The 5,388-nt window shown below is 40.9% G+C and overlaps 1 non-coding gene across 1 annotated transcript; it reads left to right on the top strand.

The window, feature by feature from the left end:
* The first annotated feature begins 236 nt into the window (after positions 1 to 236).
* Trnah-gug lies at positions 237 to 308 on the top strand. The gene has a single exon. It is a non-coding gene; the product is annotated as a tRNA-His (tRNA).
* Positions 309 to 5,388: the final 5,080 nt, after the last annotated feature.

The raw sequence follows: 5,388 nt of genomic DNA, 5'->3' as shown, positions 1-5,388 counted from the left end.
ATAACTGCATCGTTTATAAACATGTTTATGCAATTGTAAATCTGTCTGACTGCTTTGGTGAATAAATATTATTATTATATTATTATTATTATTATTATTATTACTATTATTATTATTATTATTATTATTATTATTATTATTATTATTATTATTATTATTATTATTATTAATATTATTATTATTAACTGTTTACAGGTGTATGTACAGGAACGAGATGTAAAGAAGGCGGTTCCACGGCCGTGATCGTATAGTGGTTAGTACATTGCGTTGTGGCCGCAATAACCCAGGTTCGAATCCTGGTCACGGCAACCGTGTAATTTTTGTAACCAAACTTCATCATTAACTCGACCACGCTGGGTAGGTTCAAATATAGGTTGGACGGATATATGAGCGATAGGGGTTGGGTGTAAACGGGGTTGCCTAGTAAGGGCCAATAAGCCATTACAGTTACCTCCATTCTTATGTTCTTAAGTCACGCCCTGTAGGACTGTCACGTGTACAGGGAACAACAGATTTACAAGTGCCCATTTGGAAGGAGTCACACAGCTTCCTTCAGCAGTACGGTAAGCAGATGGCGTGGGATTACACATGTAGCTTCCACCTTTGGCACCAACTTATCTCTCCCACGGAGGGCGGCACACACTATTAGGAGGAGGGAAGACCTGAGCAACGAATATTGTTTTGTTCCAATAGGGTCAGACTCTGGGACACCAAGGCCCAGGAGTTCTTAACACAACAAACCAGAGCTGGTGTGTGTGTTGTCCAACCCACCTCCAGCCTTCATTCCCCTCCCCTCCCTTCAGTGTTCAGGTACAATACACCTCGCACACTGACACCGACACTGGTTGGTAGATCAAGGTGTGACAACTTAAAAAACACAAACTCACTGCTTGAACTTGTCACTTTTTTAACTAACAAAACTATCACCTGCCTCCTCTCCCCTACTCCCCCGCCTCATCCTGTCTCCCCCTCTCACTATATACAGCCTCCTCCCTCCCACTATGTCAGCCTCCCTCCCCCTCCCACTATGCAAGCCTCCCTCCCCCTCCCATTGTGCCAACTTACTGAGGCACCAAAATAGCACAGTGTGGCTTAATAGCCTCAATTATTTAGGGGGGGGAGTGACCCTATTAGATTGCTAGTAACACAGCTATTGGCGAGTCTCTGTGATAGTTTGGTTTCTTAGCAACAGTTTCACACACACACGCACACACACACACACACACACACACACACACACACACACACACACACACACACACACACACACACAACAGATATAAACAAAGTGATACAACCAAAAGTGTTGTAAGTTACGAGATGTTAAACTATTAAGAGGTGATATAACAAATTCTTAAGTTAATATGCAGTATATGTATATATATATATATAAGTTATAGTTAGATTTAGTTAGATAATCTCGTATGTAAGGTGAAGTAATTATTCGTCTTTATCTTCCACACAATCGTACTCAGATGAACTGTTATCGTTTTCGTTATTGTTTATTTACATTCTATTTCCTTACAGCCGACCATATCAATAAAAATAAGAATAAAAACAGAAAAAATAAAATAAAATAAAGTTTCTACTATACCTTTACCTGTAATTACGTGACTTTATTACAGGTGAGACTCTTATTGGGGTTTACGATACAAGATAAGTGATATTTACGATCCCTTGATGTTATATTGTCTCCGCAGCCAAGTGAGTCTCATAACCTAACCCAAACCTAACCTATAGTTGTCTGTTTTTTCCTGACACAGATGAGGTTAATTACAGGTATGTCACTCATGTCGCAAGTCAGAGAGCGAGAGAGGAGAGTAGCAACAAGAGAGAGAAAGAGAGAGGAGGAGAGTAGCAATTAAAGAGAAAGAGAGAGAAGGAGAGTAGCAACAAGAGAGAGAGAGAGAGAGAGAGAGAGAGAGCAGCAACAAGATAGAGACAGAAAGAGAGTACTAACAAGAGAGAGGAAGAAGGAAAAAGAAGAAGAGGAAGAAGGGGAAGAGGAAGAGGAAAAGGAAGAGGAAGAAGAAGAGGAAGAGAGTAGTAGTCGTAGAAGGACAAAGAGAGTGGAGGTGGACGGAAGGTGCGGCAAGGTCACTGTGTCCGCACCAGTCGACCTTGTTGCTACCCTCCCTCCCCCTCCTTCCCTCCCTCCCCAACGCCTCCACACTTCTCTCTTTCCCTCCTCCATTACCCCCCTCCCTCTCCTCCACACGCCCCCTGTCGAGTGAGTAACACAGCAGTGAGTATTGATTATACTACTACATATATACATCCACCTCCCCTCCCCCCTCCCTACTCTCCTTTCCTCCTCTCTCCCCCCCTTCCCTCTCCCTACTTCCTCCTCACCTACCTCACGCAGCCTGGCACTACCACCTGGGAGTATCAACCTGGATAAGTGTTTGGGAAATAAGGTCTCTCTCTCTCTCTTTCACACTCACACACACGCAAGTTATGTTGTTAAAGTGACAATATCAACATAATTTGGGATGACCTCCTTCGCCCACCCAGCTTATTTTACTTGTTGATTAAACACCCTAACGCTATCTGGAGGAATTAGGTTGGGTCAAATTTGCATTAGGTGAGGTTATGTTAGATTCGATTAGGTTAGGTTAGAGGTTTTCTTTAGTTTAACAAATTTATTGATAATGCTTGGAGTACAGTTTGCCTATTCTGAGTAATTCAATCAGGTCTTGACACTGAGGGTGGTATCACTTCTCACTGCCACACAGGACAGAGGTTCATACACAAAGAAATAGATCATATTCATTAGCAGTATATATAGGTGAGAGTCATGTGGGTGATGTCACTGTTCACTGCCTTGCAGGACAGTGGTTCATATACATTGGACGTCATATTCTATTTGAAGACTAATCAGTGTGGGCTAGCAAATTTTGGATAAACAGCAAGAATGTCCTCAAGCACCCCTGATTCAATGTAGTAATTACAAAGTTCATGATACAATAAGCCAGGTGGCCTGTTAGGTTCGATTAGGTAAATTAGGCTAGCATAAGATGAAGTTAGGTTAGGTTCGGGTAAGTAAATTAGATCAAGTTAGTTTACATAAGAACATAAGAATGTTTACCTATTTTGCGCCTAAATATAAATTTGTCTAATTTAAAACCATTGGAGATAGATTAATAAGTTGCTTTAGATTAGATTAAATTTTGGTTAAATTAGGGTTAGGTTGGTTAATATTAAGATGAAATAAACAAGGAACTAATCCTCAAGTATTTCTTCTTGTACTGAATGTATTAAACAAACTTGACACAATCAGTAAATAATCTCACAAACAAAACAACTCACAAACACTTTCTTACCAACACCACAACAAGAAGGAACAACAGGTACCAGCGAGTAATTCATGTAATTAAGTAATAAATGAAGCTCAATAATTTCCTCGAATTATGATGATGACTTAATGTTAAGGAGAAATATGAAGACAATAACTACTGAGAAATAAACTGCAAGAATATACGACCCTTAGTTTAGTTAATTAGGTAAACCTCTATTTAATGAACAATATAAAGATGAAAGTCCGTTTTATCGAGGGTCCGATAAATAAGAAACCCCATCTAACGAACTATATAAAGATGAAAGTCCGTTTTATCGAGGGTCAGTTAGATTAGAAACCCCATCTAACGGATTATATGGAGAAAAGTCCGTTACATGGTAAGTTAAGAGTAGAGATTTAAGAACTTTTTTCGAGAGTATTATTAAAAGAATCATGAGCTTGAGAATAATGATATAAATACGAATTATAAAACAGCTGCAGGTAAATATTTGCATGGTAGTGGTGATGGTGTTTGTATGGTAGTAGTGATGGTGTTTGCATGGTAGTAGTGATGGTGTTTGCATGGTAGTAGTGATGGTGTTTGCATGGTAGTAGTGATAGTGTTTGCATGGTAGTAGTGCTGGTGTTTGTATGGTAGTAGTGATGGTGTTTGCATGGTAGTAGTGATGGTGTTTGCATGGTAGTAGTGATGGTGTTTGCATGGTAGTCGTGATGGTGTTTGTATGGTAGTAGTGATGGTGTATGCATGGTAGTAGTGATGGTGTTTGTATGGTAGTAGTGATGGTGTATGCATGGTAGTGGTGATGGTTGTCGGTCAGTCACTCCACCACGCGTCTGGGACCCTGAGATCGGTCTGCACACCCACTGACTGACCTTCGGCTTTCAAATGTGAACAACTCAGGTAGAAGTAGTGGAATACCTGACAAACTTAACCTTATACTATTATCTGTGAGTGTAGGTGTAAGTGTAGGTGGGAGTATAGGTGTAGGTATGAGTGTAGATGCAGGTGTAGGTGTGAGTGTAGGTGGGAGTATAGGTGTAGGTGTGAGTGTAGGTGTAGGTGTGGGTGTAAGTGTAGGTGGGAGTATAGGTGTAGGTATGAGTGTAGATGCAGTGTAGATGCAGGTGTAGGTGTGAGTGTAGGTGGGAGTATAGGTGTAGGTGTGAGTGTAGGTGTAGGTGTGGGTGTAAGTGTAGGTGGGAGTATAGGTGTAGGTATGAGTGTAGATGTAGGTGTAAGTGTGAGTGTAGGTGGGAGTATAGGTGTTGGTGTGAGTGTAGATGCAGGTGTAGGTGTGGGTGTAAGTGTAGGTGGGAGTATAGGTGTAAGTGCACGTGTAGAAGTGACCAAATAATGCTGAAAGACTGATGAGGAATTCAACATCACTTCTCTGCGTCATCACCACTGAGTTACCAACCACAGGTAGACTCATACAGGTGTGTGGAGATTTATGAGGTAAGCTTATTATGAGAGACGCGCCAACCTTGTCACGACACCTTGTTTGGTTGGTTATTTCTCAGCCTGAATTAATGGTTTTGTATTTAAATTCCTTCACTAAAATTACATCACTACAGCACTAACATCACAACAGCACCAACATCAATCACTACAGCACTAACATCACAGCACTACAGCACTAACATCACAACAGCACTAACATCAATCACTACAGCACTAACATCACTCCACTACAGCACCAACATCAATCACTACAGCACTAACATCACAGCACTACAACACTAACATCAATCACTACAGCACTAACATCACTTCACTACAGGTAATTTGGTGAGTGATCTTCCCTTGATAGTTTGATTACGAAAGTTCTAACACCGTCTGCCGGTGTGTCTCTTTATATACATGTTTAAGATAATGTTTTAAGGTCACCTTGTCGAGAGGAACGTGGACAGTTTAACCTTATGGAGGGCAAAGTATCCCTTAGGTATTTTATTCTGGCTAACACCAGGCGATTTTATTCAGCTGAGGGGACCCCTTGCCTGCTAAAGGGTTAAGAGAGGCGACACACACACACATTGATGTCCCCACCTTCTCACAATGATGAATCTTGACAATTGTTTGGCAATATTCT

Source organism: Homarus americanus, unplaced genomic scaffold (assembly GCF_018991925.1).
Source record: "Homarus americanus isolate GMGI-L3 unplaced genomic scaffold, GMGI_Hamer_2.0 scaffold5434, whole genome shotgun sequence".
In the NCBI taxonomy this organism is placed as follows: Eukaryota; Metazoa; Arthropoda; class Malacostraca; order Decapoda; family Nephropidae; genus Homarus; species Homarus americanus.
Note: the sequence above shows the minus strand (reverse complement) of the source record. Positions and strands in the feature narration are given on the sequence as shown.